The 16,605-nt window shown below is 44.9% G+C and overlaps 1 protein-coding gene across 10 annotated transcripts in view; it reads right to left on the reverse strand.

The window, feature by feature from the left end:
- Nucleotides 1-16,605, reverse strand: part of EXD3 (exonuclease 3'-5' domain containing 3) — a 176,371-nt gene that overhangs the window by 159,308 nt on the left and 458 nt on the right. For 8 of the 10 annotated variants that reach the window (XR_011905549.1, XR_011905548.1, XM_072352860.1 and 5 more), the window contains exons 1-2: nt 16,274-16,392; nt 12,523-12,583 (exon numbers count right to left, since the gene is read on the reverse strand). The gene's annotated coding sequence lies outside the window, so the exon portion shown is untranslated. Of the gene's footprint in view, nt 1-12,522; nt 12,584-16,024; nt 16,204-16,273; nt 16,393-16,605 lie in introns of those variants that run through there. The other 2 variants (XM_072352857.1, XM_072352856.1) reach the window with 2 other exon arrangements.

The following is a 16,605-nucleotide window of genomic DNA, read 5'->3' on the forward strand; positions in this document are numbered from 1 at the left end:
TACGTTGGAAAAGTGCACAGAAATAAATGGAATTAGCAAGAACGGCTCAGTGCATAAAGGCACACACAGCGCTTTGCAGAAGACAGCAATGCAGACACAGAAATGCCTGCTCTGCTCTGCACGAGGAACTGCTTGAGAAGGTCTTAACTGCCCGCTGGGGTGAGCTGTCCTATGTGGTGATGCATCCTCGGACATCTTGGTGCCTTCTATCAGGGAAGCACTGTGCACAGGGTACTTGCAGCAGGGGACCAGAAAGCCCTTGGGTGCAGGTAAAGAGCTGAGGCTGTGGGGTGCTGGATCAGACACAGTGCTGGGAGGGCTGATTGAGGTGCACGAGGCTCAGCAGAGGAAGAACTGACGTGTAACACCAAGGAGAACTCCAAGAGGCAAGCAAGGCCGCAGCAAAATGCAGCAAGAGCAAAAGGTAGGATCAGTGGCTGGGAAAAAAACCTTCAAGAGAGAGAATCAATATAGGGAATTACCCCGAAGGGAATCGGTGGAAGCGCTTTTGCGTGGGTATTTTATGAGAGACTGGGCATACCACCAACAAATGTACTGCAGGAAAGAATCAGACAATGGCAAGGAAATGGATAAAACGTGTTACTAAGACAATTTCCAGATCCGATTTCTGTGAAGAGAAGACCATGACCTCACCACTGGATCTGTGGTGCTGCCATTAAGCACTGCCCCATACAGGCCCCAAGTCCCTCACTAGCAGGGATATTGAGACAGACCACACCAAAGACCAAAAGGGATCTGGGAGTGTCCCTTCATTGTTACTTTATTTTTGCATTAATGATGGGTCAATTTATGTCCACGGATTTTGTAAGGCAGAATTCACTGGGGATACTGAGGAGCAGAAAACTGAGACACAGAATAAAGCTTTTGGAGAAAACAAGAGGTCTGAACTTGATTAAAAGGAAAGAAAGAAACAAGAAAAAAAGCCCCGAGAGGAACCGAACATTTGAAGACACACATGGAGAGAAGCGCCAAGGACATCTTCCAAGGACAGATGGTGGCAATGGAAACGCTGAAAATGGCTGGTTGGCCAAAGTGCTTTTCTGTCTTTGCCGTGTCCTTTCCAGTTCACTCCAGTTCCCTGAAGTGCAGCAGAAGTGCCAGCAGCTTTTTCCTAAGGAAGATTCCCAAACTGTAAGCAGCACAGAAACGATGTGAACACCTCCTGTCACTGCAGGTCACAGGCACTCGGTGGGCCTGCTGCGTTGCTGCCATTTGCACTTCCACATTGGAGCAGCTGCTCCAGATGCTGCTGCAGGTTAAAGCAAATGCCAAAGCCTCCCTTTCACCGGCTGACTGGCAGGAATTGGCCACAGCACCCAAACAAACAGGAGCTTAGCAAGCAGACAAAAGGTTTATTCAGGGGACTATCCCGCAGCAAACCACCACACTGCCCAATTTAAATGTCCTTCCCCTCTCGTAAGTGCTGAATTTATCAGCCCTGCATGCAGCCTCCTAAGAAGATGAGAGTCAATTATCTCAGCAGCCAGGCCAGAGACACAGAAGAGGACACAGAGATGCGGCCCTGGCCACAACAACTCTTGAGCATCTCTGATCAGTGTTTTGCCATCTCCTTATTTGAGTGCTCCCCAGAGTCACCCATCCCTTGGGACAGCTGCTGGCCACAAACATGAACATGGATTGTTCTCAGAAGCACCAGCAAGACTTGCCTTTGTAGAGTCACGGAGACTGGGCTTGCTGCTACAGCTGCACCTCCAAAGAACTCAGACACGAATGCCAGTAGCTCTGGTGAAGGCTTTAAGAGCCGACAGACTCTCCTTTACATTCATTTCTGCAGTAGTTAAAGAGACAGTGGGGTAAATTCTGCTATCAGTAGGAAAGAAAGCACAGTAGCCAGTTGTTTATTTTAACATCTAACACTGAACACCTCCAGGTCATCTGCTCAAGCAAATACAGAAGATATATGGAGCAAGGCTTCAGTTAAATCAATCTGTGGAGTCCTGTATCCTTTTTACCATTATTATTAACCTACTGCCCAAAACAATGGGAAAGGAGCTCTCAGTGTCTTGTACAGAGGAAAATAATGATGCACATTCCTCTTAATTTAATGCTGCTGTTCCTAAAGGAGGTAATAAATACAGAATGAATAAGAAAGCTGTGACTATGCCACCAGCGTGGACTGTCATTTAAATCCTTTCCAATTATAAGAACAATGAGAATATATGCCTGGAAAGGACTTTGGGGAGCGATATACTTTTAGCCTCCCACAGCTGTTTGGTCGAGGGCTCCCCATGGAGCTGGGCAGCAGGGCACGCACTGTGATAAGCTGATTGCTTACAACACACCCTGCAGTTCAAGAGCAGACAAAGCTGTGCTAACAGCTGCACGGTGCACCCAGCTCTACTGAGCAAACGTTTGTGTGAATCGGGAATTCCAGACAACCCTTATTTCCAAAAACGTACTGACCTTCAGCAATGCAGAGCTAAGGAAGGGAGGTTCTGATCTCCACTTCAGCCAACTGGTAAAACTGGACTGGAGAAAAACAGAGCAGCTTTCAAGTTCTGCTTGTAAAACTGCCGCTGAGCAAGAAAGGAAAGTGAAACAGACATTTCACACAACCTTCGTGCTTTTGATGTAACTGTGAAATCAAGTGACAGAAGAATTCAGGAGATCTGGTGTCCCTGCACTGGTACGGCTGGATGCACAGTGCAACAACACTTAAATCATGCAGGGCCCAAGGAAGGAGGAACTCTCACAATTTTCATTGTTTTTACTCTTAAAATTGCTTTACATTTTACAATATTCGTGAATTTTCCATAAGGTTGCATTTGATGAATCCTCCTGCACAACACAAACGTTTCCTGATAACACAAAGAACCAGAGCAGGGTCTGAGGGAACAGAACAAATCTATCTGCCACAAGGATGAAACACGGTTTCCTTCTACAGGTGGCTCAGTGGCACCTGGACACCCACCAAGCAATAAGAGGATCAGTGAGTACAAATGATGCTCTGTGAGCACCAGTGTACACCTCCAGATTCCACTCCCATTGGCAATGATGGGCCCCAAATCCTCTTACAGATCTCAGCTCCACTAATAGCACAATTTTCAGCTCTTTTGAGCCATGCTGATGTGTTCATGGTGTCTGGGAAAGGACGTCTTCTTCAGCTGAAAAAACACACTGAGCCCATTGGGGGATCCTGCATATGTATTTACTGAGCAGTTTTAGCAAAATTTTGGCTAAAAGTTAACATATATTTAGTTAGCTGAAACAGACTGTAATCACGGCATTTCCAGCCTCCTGTTGTATTCTCCATAGTCTTCCACCCCTTCCTCAGGACATCAGAGTCAGCAGGGATCTGGCCTTGCTCCTGCTGCACAGGATTGTACAACTTATCCCTGCGGGGTTTGTGTAAGCACAGATAGGAGACAGCAGAAGAAAACTGCTTTGCACACCATGCTGCTTCGGGGGGTTCTGGCAAATGTCTTTATACATACGGCAGACAAAGTTCAGCTTGTCCATAGCGAAATGTAGACAGCTCATTGTAAAGGACTATAACAATGACACAGGAAATGGAAGCCAAGACAAGAACAAATAAGAAAAGGGTGAAGCAGGCTCAAGAACTTTGTTCCTGAAAGTAGTTTGACAACTGAGTACTCGATAGCAACATCTGAACAGGAACATCTCTGGTTGTGGACAGGCGCCCATTTTGGCAGGGCAAAAACCTTGTTACCTTGTTTCCTCCCCTGCTTCCCTGGCATTTCTGTGAGGCTGTTCTTGTTCAGTTGGTACACTCAAGAAAAACCCCAGACTCTCTTTTGCAGCCTCAGCTATGGCTGTCACCAGAGAGTAACTGCTGCAAAAGAGATTTCCTGCAGCCAAGTTCCACAGCGTGTGCCAAAATGCCTAAATTCCTGATTAGATACTGACCGTGGAACAAAGTTTGGAGCTCTTGGAGAACTCAGAGTTCACTCTTACTGTTTTTTATAGACTGAACAGAGGCCAGGGCTGTAAACCTAAATCTGTGCTCCTTCTGCCCCCTCCTGCTCCCTTTGGCAATGGAGTTCTGTTTCCAGCTGTAAGTCGCTGTCAGCCAAGGGATGGAAAAGCACATCATCCAGCTTCCTGCCTCCTTCTCACAAGCAGCACCTGTACCAGCAGCTCCTCTGTGCTACCTGAGCTTGCCTCCTGCAGCCCTGGAACAACAGCCACCCTTCCCATCCCACTGTCATACACTGTGCTCTTTGCACTATTTCCATTGTGGAGGCTCTTCCAAGCCACCCAGACAGACTTCCTTCTGAGCCTACTGAATTCTAACACACACTGTGCAGCTTCCCTTCACTGAAGTCACAAAAACAGTAAGTTACAAAACGGACCTGAATTCCCAACCAAATTTTTTATTTTGATGGTTGAATTCTCTTTGTTTCAACCTAGGCAAAGTTACACATAATCCCAACGCACCATCACAGGGCGACCTCAGTAAAGTACATGCACTCCTCGAGTATCCCCAGGGCCTTCAGTATTACAAGGTCTTGCCTCAGTTCTTCTTCCTATATACTTCTTACAGAGATATTAAGGAGACGTTGGCAGTCTTGGCCAGGAATAACCAACAGGCTCCCCAAGCATCACAAATGACCTCACACATCCTGCAGGAGTCAAGAACAGATTTCTTCTTGTACATAAAGGCTACAGACTTTGCCCTGATCCTGAGCTCCTCAAACCTCGCCTCACTGTTCCTATTTCATTCATTTCCAGTGGTGACAGAAAAGCTGGGAGCTAGAAAACAGACTGAGTTAGAGCAACTGCCAAAATGTTCATTTATGTGCAAGTATTTCTTCAAGCAGAAGGCAGGGAGATAACACTCCACGTCAGGGCTCCCATTAACTTCTTCCTTCAGTGATAAATGGTTCAATTCCCCAAATGGAACCTGAGTTTTATGTGCTGAATGGGAACTGCTGGCAAGATTCAGGGGGTGATTCCAAAGACTGAGGTGAGCATTCTATCCTTTTGCTTACCCCTTTACCAACAAAGTTATGTCAAGTTTCCGAGTGACAAAATCAATATAGAACATCTCCTCTAACCTGGCTTCTTCAGATTCAAGCGTGAAATAAAAAAGCCCTATATATAAAAGCATACCATCTGTGCAACACAGCACATAGGAAACCAAATTTACACAGATGGGAAATATCACACGCTCCCTTATGTCTCTATCAACACACCAGCTTTGCAAATCTGCCCTAAATAAAAACAAAATTGACAACACATTATGTCTGAGGCCAACAGGGCTGCGCACGCCGAGCATGTACTTGGCAGAGCTGGGAGTGTTCTCTCCACTTCTAACAAACAACTCACTTATAAATGAAGAAAACTTGCTAATGTTCAAGTGTTCTTCTGTGTTCTAATGTCAGGAGGATTGTATTCAACTCATTTGCCATCAAATCCATAGAGACAAAGTAGTAGGTTGTTTAAAAGCCCACAGGACTTGACACAGCCTTCTTTTGAACCACAGCAGGGACAAATACAGATCTGGAACATTTTCTTGTTCTTTTAACTCCCTACCAATATGTGAAAGTATCATTTTAAACACATTTATTTCCACCAGTGACATTAGGTGAAGAATATAGCTGAGCACATATGGAAATGCTTACGAAGCGGCTCCATTTTCTGTCCAAGAAGTCTGTCGGCAAACACAACAAACTCAGTCACACTCACGGCAACTCAACGTATTTCACAAAAACAACCAACACAAAAAAACTTTGTTTCCTTGAAGGCCGTACTTCCTTTATTTTGCAGGAGGAGTATCTGAGAGGAGAAGGATTAGTTGGAACAGACGGGTACAGATAGAGCCAAATATGATTAAAAGAAACAAGGAGCCAAAGTCAAGCTATGCCAACTCAGATTGCATCTCCATCCCTTCAGGATGACATCTTGCACCGTGGTTAGCAGTGCACAGTTTAAGAAGAGCACTGGGCACTTACATTGCCCAACACATCCCTAGAGTTTGCAACAAATTATGGCTTAAGATTTCCCTGTGCCAGGTCTTGAAAAGATACTCCACGAAATACTGGTTTCTTTAGAAGTGGTGGCAAAGGACCCAGTCTGAAACTGACCATCTGAAGATACCTTACATACTGGAACACCCTAACCCAGGTATTCGATTTGCTTTTCTGGTCCTTTGATTTGTCAAACTCCCTTTGTAAAAGACATGTAGATTCCTTCGTGCTCATAAAAGGTTTATCACATGATCTATATTATTGTTTGGATGAAACTACCCACTATTAAGCTAGATTTCTCTTCATGCAGTTCCACAGTCTCCCTGAAGTCTGTTCCAAGCCGGCATCGTACCAGCCCTGTCTTTTGTTTGCTGGGGCTGAGGATGTTTTCAGTGAAAGTGTTAATAACTCAGCAACTTCCCCCTTGAATCTCTCCTGTGCTGTAACAACATCTGGTCCCCACAGCTCAGCACTTTTCACCACTTTCTTAAATCTTGCTGTGGTAGCTCAGTTTGAGGCTGGTTCTGGTGCAGAAACCACGAGGAACACAGATGCCACAGAACTAATGTCTCTTTCAATTCCACCTTCTCCAAGTGACTTGATCACACACCAGTATTTAATGGTCTAGGCAAACTTTTAGACAACCATCTTATTTCCAACACATTTGGAAAAGAACTGCTACTTTTTATACTTACTGAAAGCTGTTCCTCTAAGTTTTTGGCCTTTCAAAGTGTTTGTTCTTTTCTATCATTCTCACTTGGTCATGACTTCAGCTTTTGGAAGGATGCCTCAAACTAAAGCCTTTCTTCCCTGCTGTTTCACATCATGCTTTTTCTCCCTCTCTCAGCTTTTGGTAGGGCTGGGGCATTTGCTCTGCAGTATAATGCTTTTAAATAATCTTCACACCACCTACAAACATCTCATCCTTTCCTCCGCTCCTTTCCGTCTCTTTTTAACAAGATTCCTTATTCTTGGCTTGGATTTCTTCCACAAGGATGTACAAGAACGCCTGTGTTCACACTTACAGGGGGCCACCAGTAGTAAAACTTTGCACCAAGTTCTGCACAAATCTCAGAAGAAAGTTGGAAGTGTTCTCCTCTCGTCACGACAGTGCGCTCATTATCAACATTAATTATCATTTTAGTGCCTCCCTGAAGCTGAACACTGAAACACGTAAGAGAACAGACACGATAATCAGGGATCCTTACATCTCTTGAAAAAAAAGAACAGAGGAAAAAAAAGAGAGTAATTTGTTATACAGTTTCCTAGAAGACTGGAGGCAGAGAAAGGCAATGAAATGGCTAGAGAAAGGCTGCATCTCATGGACTTATTCAGCGAAGAGTGTATGTAGTTACAAACGACTGCAAGGTTTTGTTTCCTAACAGCCAGAACCGTCTGGCCTGCCGCTGCATTATCCTGCCTCTGTTCCTGACGTTAATAAGGTTCTATGGACAGATATCTCCTTATCATACTCATCACTTGAAAAAGCTCAGCAAAGAGAATGGAAGTGATTAAAGCTCTCAGCGAAGACATTGCATTTCACACCATATTTTAAATCCTCTCAAGGAACAAATACCGACTTTTGCTTGAAATCACACTGAAGAAACTGCAGAATCTGTTAGTGATTCATCAGCATTGACTCAACCCTAGGATAAGGACTGTGGGCCTTGCAGTTCCGGATGTTTTACAGGGTTTCAGAATATAATGCTTTGCAATAAGAAAACAAAACAAAGCAAGATCCCAGGCAAGCAAGGCTCACCGTTCTCTGTGGCCTTTGCTATGCAAAACTAGTCCTAAGACAGGCATTTTGTCACGTCCAGGAGGTGTAGCTGCATGTAAAGGACATGAACTACCACTGAACCTCAGCACAGCCTTCTCTTATTAAGAACCTCAGCTTTACGTTTTGTTTACATTTTTCATTTACAAAAGAAAAAAAAAAAAAACAGCAGTCTAATACCAAAAACAACCACTTACAATGAAAAAACACTCAAGGAACCGTGAGAACAGGTTTAAGGGGGAGGGGAACGTTTACATCATCTTCTCGAGTTGAAGGAATTTTCAGCGCTAGGGACAATATGGCCCAAGGGAAATGGTAATGGGAGAGAAATAAATTCTTTCACCTCTGGGTTGAAATCCAAGTCAGGCTGGTAGTAGCCAAAAACCATTAGCTTAACATCTGCTAGCTGTTTGGTAACCCATCTGAAATGAGTTATATTCCTCAGTGTCCACATCACAGTCCCACTAATTGGCACCATGTTGGCAATCTAAACAGAGAGGTTAAAGACTGAACATGCAGCAAGCAAGATTAGTCGTATGTTTGGTAAGGCGTATGTTTGGTGGCCCTGCTAGGCAGGGGGGTTGGAACTACATGATCCTTGAGGTCCCTTCCAACCCGGGTCATTCTGTGATTCTGTGTGATTCTGTGATTAGTCAAATTCAGATTCACATACACATGTGAGAAATGACACGTTTGGTGTATGCAGCTCCATCCAATGGTCCCACCATCCTGCTCTGCCCTCGGAACAAAACAGTAAATCGAAGCAAGCCAACAAGCTGTCAGCATTCCTGTGTCAAGCGCTCAGTTTTGGAGTTACCAAGACACGCTATTAAGTTAACTACTACTCCGAGCAACTGCATAAGTAGCAAAATATGGTACAGCAAAAAGTTAACTACAACCTGAAGTGTTTGAATAGTAGGTACCAATATCTATTTAAAAAATATTTCTCTTAACATCATTTTTAACTAAAAAATGCAACAACCTCTCTCAAAAAAGCAGCAACAATTTACAAAGTTTGGTAGATCCCAAGTAGCAAGACTCATTTCTCTTTGTCTTCCCAACAAAGAAAGAGAGCAAAGGCACAAAGCTGACCTTAGGACAAGATCCAGTAGCTTTAAGAAAATCATCCTTTGCTGTGCCCCACAGTAACACATTTGTGTCTGAGGGAAAAAATCAGGGGATCATTGTAATAAAAAACAATTTAAAAATGAATTTTTCATATCTGAATATGGCACAGTCTAAAAACAGCCTAAACTATGAAGGAAGGAAACTCGTGTTACACTTTGGAAACCATCCCTGATGTTTATGCATCGCTTCAGTTTAAAGAACCGCGTATGATGAGAACATGATGAAAGCTGCTGAGCATGAAAGGAGATATAAGCAAAGCCAAAAGATGCATCTTTGCCAGAACTCTACCAGAGCACAGAATTACTGAATACATTCGTCAGAGAGGGACCTCTGGAGGTTTCCAGGCCAATCCTCCGCTCAGAGAAGGCCAACTTCAAAGATGGATGAGGTTACCCAAGGATACTCTAGATGAAAGCACAACATAGTACAATGCCATGCAAAATCCACATATAAAGAAATTGTTCCTGCTAGCTGAATACCCCTTTCATTTACTACTGCTCTGGAAAGATTCAAGTTCTAAGTTGTTTAGAGAGAAGTAATAATGGCTAGCTGCTGTTAAGAACAGTGCTCAACTTCTATAACTGTTAGATGTAGAACAGGACCACGCCACATTTTTCAGATGCCAGAGAAATTGCTTCCCATTGTAGTCATTACTTCTAGCTTCTTTTCATGTCACATCGCAGCAAATAATTATACAGACACTGAGGTGGGATTTGCTGTGCTGACATATGAAAGAGAATTAAGGGAGATGGTGAAGACTGCCAGGAACCTAGCCAAGCTGGAAGGAACGAGGCCAGCACCAAGAGACAGAAGTTGCAACTGTTCTGCCTTTGGCTGCATTCAACCCACCGAGCTGCCAGGATGGACTGAAGTGAATCTTCAGAAGTGATTCATGATGCTGCATGATGTTAGTTGCACAACAAGGTCCAAGCAAATGATATAGTGAAGTGCTTTATCGAACAGCATTCACTTCTGAACTCACGTGCAGGTACTACGTGAGCTTTGGTACTCAAATAAATGTTTCCTCATGAAACTCACTATATAAATAATAACAAACTCATGAGTTTCCTGAGAGTAAATCTCCCTCACCTGAAAAACAGGAGGGGTCCAAGAAAGAAACTCTCTGCAGGGAGAGTGTCAGGAAGGAAGGAAGTGTGAATTACATAAACCTCTGGGTAAGTTCCCCCTTGTAAAAAGGAAGGAAATTAGAGTTAGCTGAAGAGAGCATGTTTAGCATTGCTGCACAAGCTGGGAAAAAACTAGGAAGTCCTGGGTACAGATAATGCTGCCTCCTCCTGTCACTGCTGGGCTTTCCATGGGGAGAGGTGAAAGGTTTGACTCTCACTCTTCCATTTGCAGCAACACTTTGAAGTTACCTACACATCACAGCCACCGTTTGATGGTCACCTCTCCCATAAGTCCTCTTACACTCTGTTGTAATTGATGTAATAGCGCTATCAAAAAACATGTGTTTTCACTTTTTTTTTTAATAAAAAAGGCCAACTTATAACTGAGCGGAGACAAAGGCTCTGTTGATACAACATGTGGATTAAATCTGAAAGGAGAAAGAAAGCTGTTCTGTTGAACTGACAATCCTGCATAGAGGGCTTATATCTAAATTGGTGCAATAAATCAATAGGAAAGATTTATTTGGCTGAAACAACCATTTACTTGGGCATGGAGCAAGAGCATTTTTAAATCACACTGGACACTGAACACAAACAGCTTCCTTGGTTTTGGTCTTTTTTTGCTTTTTTTTTTTTTTTTAAAGCACATCCCCAAAGTTTTGCATTTGTTTTGCTTAAGAATATCGATGTTTTGGCACTCTCTTCTGAGACCTACACAATAACTTGCTGTATGAGAACCTCACTCATGGGCACTAATGAGTCCAGTTGGTGCACACTGCACCCCATGTAATGCCTCTTCAGAGGCACACAAGCACCACCTGCAAGTGCTCACACAGAACCCAGCTGGTAGCACTGTTGCTAAAACAGAAGAGGGAATTTACAGGCTAAGTAAAGCAATATATTAAAGCTGCTGAGGTTTCTGTACTGCAGGCATCATTCCTGCATAGGAAACGTGCACTTCAGTTAGCCAAGCCTCCCCAGTGCAGGTATGATTCAGAGCTAATTGCTCAGAAAAATGTTTCAAGTTACACCAGTTTGTTATGCTTTTACAAAAGCAAAACAAGGTATGTTTGGGGCAAAGCAAAGATTGTGTTTATGTTTACAGACAATCTGACTCCCACATAAAAAGAGTGTTTCTCCCTGCACAAAAACAAAAAGCATCAAGAAAAGTCAAAATTAACGCAAATGATCTGCCTCTGTAATCCTGCCTGAACAGAAGAAGCACCAAAGCAGTTTTAGCAACATTAAGTTCAACTTTCCTGACTCCTGCTTTGTTCGACACTTTAATTATACTTCCAAAATCTACAACACTTGAAATTTCAGGGCACATTTCTATACACTAATTCTCCCAAGGTAAAAATGATTATCCTCTCCATTACAGAAAGAAAGTGAAAGAAGACAATAAGCAACTTGTCAAAGGCACAGAAAGAACTCATGTAAGGGCTGGGATCAAAATCCAAGACAGTCTGAGGAGTTTCTCATTGCTTCTAAGGGATTTTTTCTTAAAGATAACAGCAGAATACAAAAAAGTTCTCATAAGAACATCCATTTAGGATCAAGGCAGTTTATGGGGTATTATTTAAATAAATGAATCCACTGTTGGAAAACTACAGTGAATTATCTACTAGATTGCTGTCATCTCCTAAATACAGCGCTAGCTTTAAGTTAGCCCACAGTAAATCTTGCCTTGCATCATAAGATAGGGAAATGTACAGAATAATCCATCTTGGGTTCAAGCTCTGTACTCCGGAGCAGCACGTCACATCTCCACCAGGACTCCTTTTCCCAGCAGAGGATGTGCTGAAGCTGCCCAACAGCATCTTGCCGTGTGTTATTCAAGAGTGCCCTCTAACGAAGCTGCAGCCACGTTTCACAGCATGAACACAGGAGAGCAGAAAAACCCCACGTGAGACTTTCCAGAAATTTCTCGTTAAACTCCAACCTTTGTTTTCCATTGAACAAAAGGGAAAATCAGATGATACGCACTGACTGGTGACTGCGCCGGCACCGACACTTTACGTTCCCTTCTATTGCGGAAGTCTTCACTGGTAAATTTATCAGTAGGCAACAGGACAAAAGACAATAATGGAAAAATTCAGAGTTCCCACTTTCTGAGAAAGGAATCTGAATGTGATACCAGGGCATTTAACCGAGTACAACTGAAAGATAAACTGAGTTCTACACAATCTACTTTATCTGTGAGGAACCGCTGGGCAGCTTTTTATCACAGGGTACAGTTACATTAACCTTTACAAAAACAACAATCTCATGAAGTTCACAAATCAGAATTGAATCCTCATAAATCCACTCCCCAATACACTGCAGCTTCATAAAACATTGCTTTTCTGAAGGCATGTCTTCATTTTGAGAGCAGCCACGTAAATACAGGAAAGAATTGATTTCCTACAAGTTTGTATGGGTGGTGCTGGGTTTACTGCCCAGTTCACTGCCAGCTACATACGTAAGCATGTGAGTTTAGAGAAACATCCTGCAAACAAATGAATAAAATCAAACTCACCCAGCAGGACGGTGACGCTGCGATCTCTAAGTGATGGCTGGGGGTTCCACTGCTCGTAGTCCTGCAAGGAACCAAACAGCCTGTGGTTAGAACACACAGCTTTCTGTACACTCACTAATAGGACACCTAGGTAAGGGGTGTATTGGGAAGACAGCAATTCAAGTACACATTTCTTAGAACCACAGAATGACCAAGGTTGGAAAAGACCTCCAAGATCACAGACAGCTGTCCACCTACCAGGTATATTTCCCCACTAAACCACGTCCATCAGTACAACATCTACACGTTTCCAGGGATGCTGACTCCACCACCACCCCGGGCAGCCCATTCCAGTGCCTGACCACCCTTTTGGAGAATAAATGTATCCTAACATCCAACCTGATCCTCCCATGGCACAACTTGAGGCCATTCCCTCTAGTTCTATCACTGGTTACACAATGTTTCTTGAAACACAGCCTTAAACACTTGCTGATCTTTTTGCTTCTTGCCTAACACCTTCACTGTAAGGTTAAGATCATGGGTCTGAAAGTCACAACAGACAGTAAGAACACCACGCAGATGTTACAAAACTTTAAGAGCACCGCTGTCATATTCCAGGCAGACTGACTGTCCACTTTAATGAGCAGAACACTGCCAGGAAAACTCCACTCCCATTCCTCCGAATGACCTACAGGCAACAACTTATTACAAAACACAACAAAAAACCCAAGACCCAAACATTAAAGCGGTCAAATATGGCTACTAAGGACCAGCCTGACACAGTCCGGTGTGTATTCACAGCTTTACTCCGCAAAACAAGCTGGCATTCCCCATCTCAAAACAAACAAACCAATTTCTCTTTAGTTTGTAACAGTGGGAAACTTCAGTCCCCAAGGAATACTTCCCAAAAACTTACAAGCAATTGTTTAACCTAAGGAAAGCCATGTGAAGCAGTGTAATGCAGCAAGCACTTCCCAAGCAGTGCAAAGGTCCTCCTCCCACATCTTCACACATTCCTCACAGTGCTGTTATGTTCCAGGCAACTCTCTTTCTGACATAACAGCTTATTCCTCGAGGAGGTTCAGGCAGAGTTTGACATTACAAAGATCAGCAGTGGGCAGATGGTGTCCTGCATGTTTTGGAAAAGGGATCTTTCTTACACTAACACGTAACCCAAACAAGGCTCAGTGAGTCTGCATGGAAATCAGAAGTGGCTACAGAGTCCCTTTGGAACCACACAGCGGAAAGTTTCAGCGCAGAATGAGAAATGTAAGCACAAGAAATAACACAAACTGAAAGCTACAGTACTTTGCAACCTGAGCTGGAACTCAGCTAAGAGATTTGACCATTCCCACATGGCAAAAGTTTCAATAATGAATTTCATTGCAAAATACAACGAGCGTTGGTACCTGAGCCACGCAGCTGTGTGCGGACCCATAGGGACAAGCCCCAGTGCTGTCAATATTCTGCTTCTGAAGGTAAGATCGATATTAGCCAAGAATAAACCCCCATCATATGGTCCTATCTGGCTATAAAATAGGAACAGCATTATCTGAATCTCAAAAGAAGTCTCCAAAATGACAGCAGCCACACACTTGCACTTAACACAAAGCCAGATCGTATCCTTGGCACAGCTGGAGGGGCAACTAAGGGAGAAGGAACACATTTCAACGCGTGCAGTCCATGCAGAGCTACATCTACATTTCCTTTATCAGCAACTCCTTTCTCCTTCCAGATCTGTGGTATCACAACTGGAAGTGCAGGTAACACACAGTGAGAGCCAGCAGGACGTAGGACTGTACCAAAGTGTCATCTCAAGCGAGTGGCAAAGAGAGGGTTTTAATTACGTTTGATCATTATCTGCAGACCACAAAGCATTCTTTGCCCTAATTCACCTAGCAAGGAATTCACACAGCTGGGAAAGAGCACACTGCTCCCGATCCCAAGCAGTTGGACAACACTCTTGACTTGCAGGCAGTAAATGCCATTTGGTGATGTTGCAACACTAAACCTGCATGTCTGTTCACAGAAGAAACAAGACTTTCATCCCCTGGGAAAGGAGCTTTCCAGCCTTCTCTTCTGATACAAATCTAACTCTGATTCAGCCTTCCCTTATCCCAGCCATTCACACTCTCCTCTTCCATTGTTTCTCACAAGAATTGTTCAGGCTTTTATCACCGACTTCTACCACAGTTCTTCCCACACTGTATTAATTTACTGGACATTAATTCAGTTAAAAGATGAAAATGGGAAATGGAAAGATGTTCAGCTTTTAGTGTAACTCATTTCTGGTAATATAATTCCACTCCTCTCACACGCCTCTCAGTTCCTTTATGGATGCTGTGCTTTAGTCCTTCCAAACCTCTGTGAGTAGCGACGTCTGATTGCTCTGATGCAGTTTCACAAGAGCAGCTTCTTCAGCTCCAACAGAGCTGAGAAAAGTCTGCTGTAACTGCTGCCCTGTAAGCACCGACAGGGCTTTGTGCACGTGAGCATTGCCATTACTTGTATAGGCAGCACTCCTGCCTAGAAGACCCCAAATCAAAGTGTCCTGGCAGATGAACTGACATCGCAGGGTACGTGTTTTGCTGGTTCTGCTCCCCATGCTCAAATTTCTGATTATTCCTGCTCTATTGTTTGCAATAAACAGTGAGAAAAAAAAACATGGAAACCCAAGTTACGGCTATTAGTGACACTTGTGCCAAAAAGCTGTCACAGCCGTGAGCCCGTTGCCATAGAAAACCACAGAGAACACCAAAACAGCCAGCGCTGCCTAAGAGACTTCCAGGATTCATGGAAGCACGGGAAGCTTTTTACTTTATTATACAAAACTTCATAATTTCAGAGTGAGTCAACAGCTCCTCCAGTTGAGGCCTTCACTCAATGCATTTTTACAAGCTTGGGAGCACTCTTATCCTATCAGAACAATAAATGGGCACAAACAGATCCAAAAGCCCTTCAGAAGGACCTGATGGGATAAAAAGTGTGTCAGCAGGAAAACCCAGCATGAAAACTGTGCTCTTCTGGAGGTGAAAAGCCCATCGCATGCCTTAGACTTGGCTGGAAATCCGTCCCAGCACGGAGCAGCATCTTCTGTGATGGACACACGGAGCGAGGGACACACAGCTCCCCAGTTTGTCCAGCTCCGGCTCTGCTCCCTGTGGTGTTACAGTTATAACTGCAGCTACAGGCACACGGCCACTGCAACTGGGTTCTTTTAGAAGGGGAAGAAAATCACCAACTCTTCCCGTAACAGCAGAGTTCGGGTTGTGTCTCTGATGTGGCTGAACTCAAAGTCACCGCCTTCAGCTTCCCACTGCACGCACAGCGCCGTGACCGCGGTTTGCAGTGAGAAGACACAGACGTGACGCTCCTTCCCTGCTCTGGGCCCAACTTGCATTTTATTCCCATAACTGACGGAACCTTAACAGCCCCATAAAACACAATGCTTCTCTTTGCGTCCACTCATATCCTCCCTGTACCTCACCTTACACCTCATCTCTCACCTCATCTCACATCTCACCTCACCGTGTCCCGCTATGCCGGGCACTCCCGCGGTTAGAGGCTGAGGCGCCCGCCGCCCCTCCCCGCGGCCTCCACCCGAGGCGGCCCTGGCGGAGCCCGAAGGACCGACAAGGCTTTATTTCGGCCGCACACAGCGCACACCCCAGCGGCCCTTCGGGCGCTCCCGAGGCTCCGAGCGCGGAGCCGGTTCGTTCGGGGCGGTCCCGCTCCCGGAGCGCCCCGCGTGGCCGCCGGCGGCTGCACTCACCTGCCGCCAAACCGGAAGTGGCATCGCCGTGCCGTCCGTTCTCAAACCCTTCCCCGCCGCTCCCGGAACTCCCCGCGCCGGCCCCGCGCGCCGCCGGACCTCCTTTCCGACGCGTGTCGCTGCGCCGGCAGGGGGCGCTGTGAGCCGCACGGCGCGGTGTGGGGGGGCGGTACCGTAATGACCGGAAGGCGCCTACCGTATTTACTGCACTTAACGGGAACAGCGGCGCGGCAGCGGCAGCGCAGCTTGATTCGGTGCTTTCGGAAGCAGCGCCACGTGCTGCGCCGGACCCGCACCTGCCCCGTGAGGGGCTGATCAGCGCTGCCCGCTGA

The sequence above is a fragment of the Excalfactoria chinensis genome, chromosome 18, assembly GCF_039878825.1.
Source record: "Excalfactoria chinensis isolate bCotChi1 chromosome 18, bCotChi1.hap2, whole genome shotgun sequence".
NCBI classification, from domain to species: Eukaryota; Metazoa; Chordata; class Aves; order Galliformes; family Phasianidae; genus Excalfactoria; species Excalfactoria chinensis.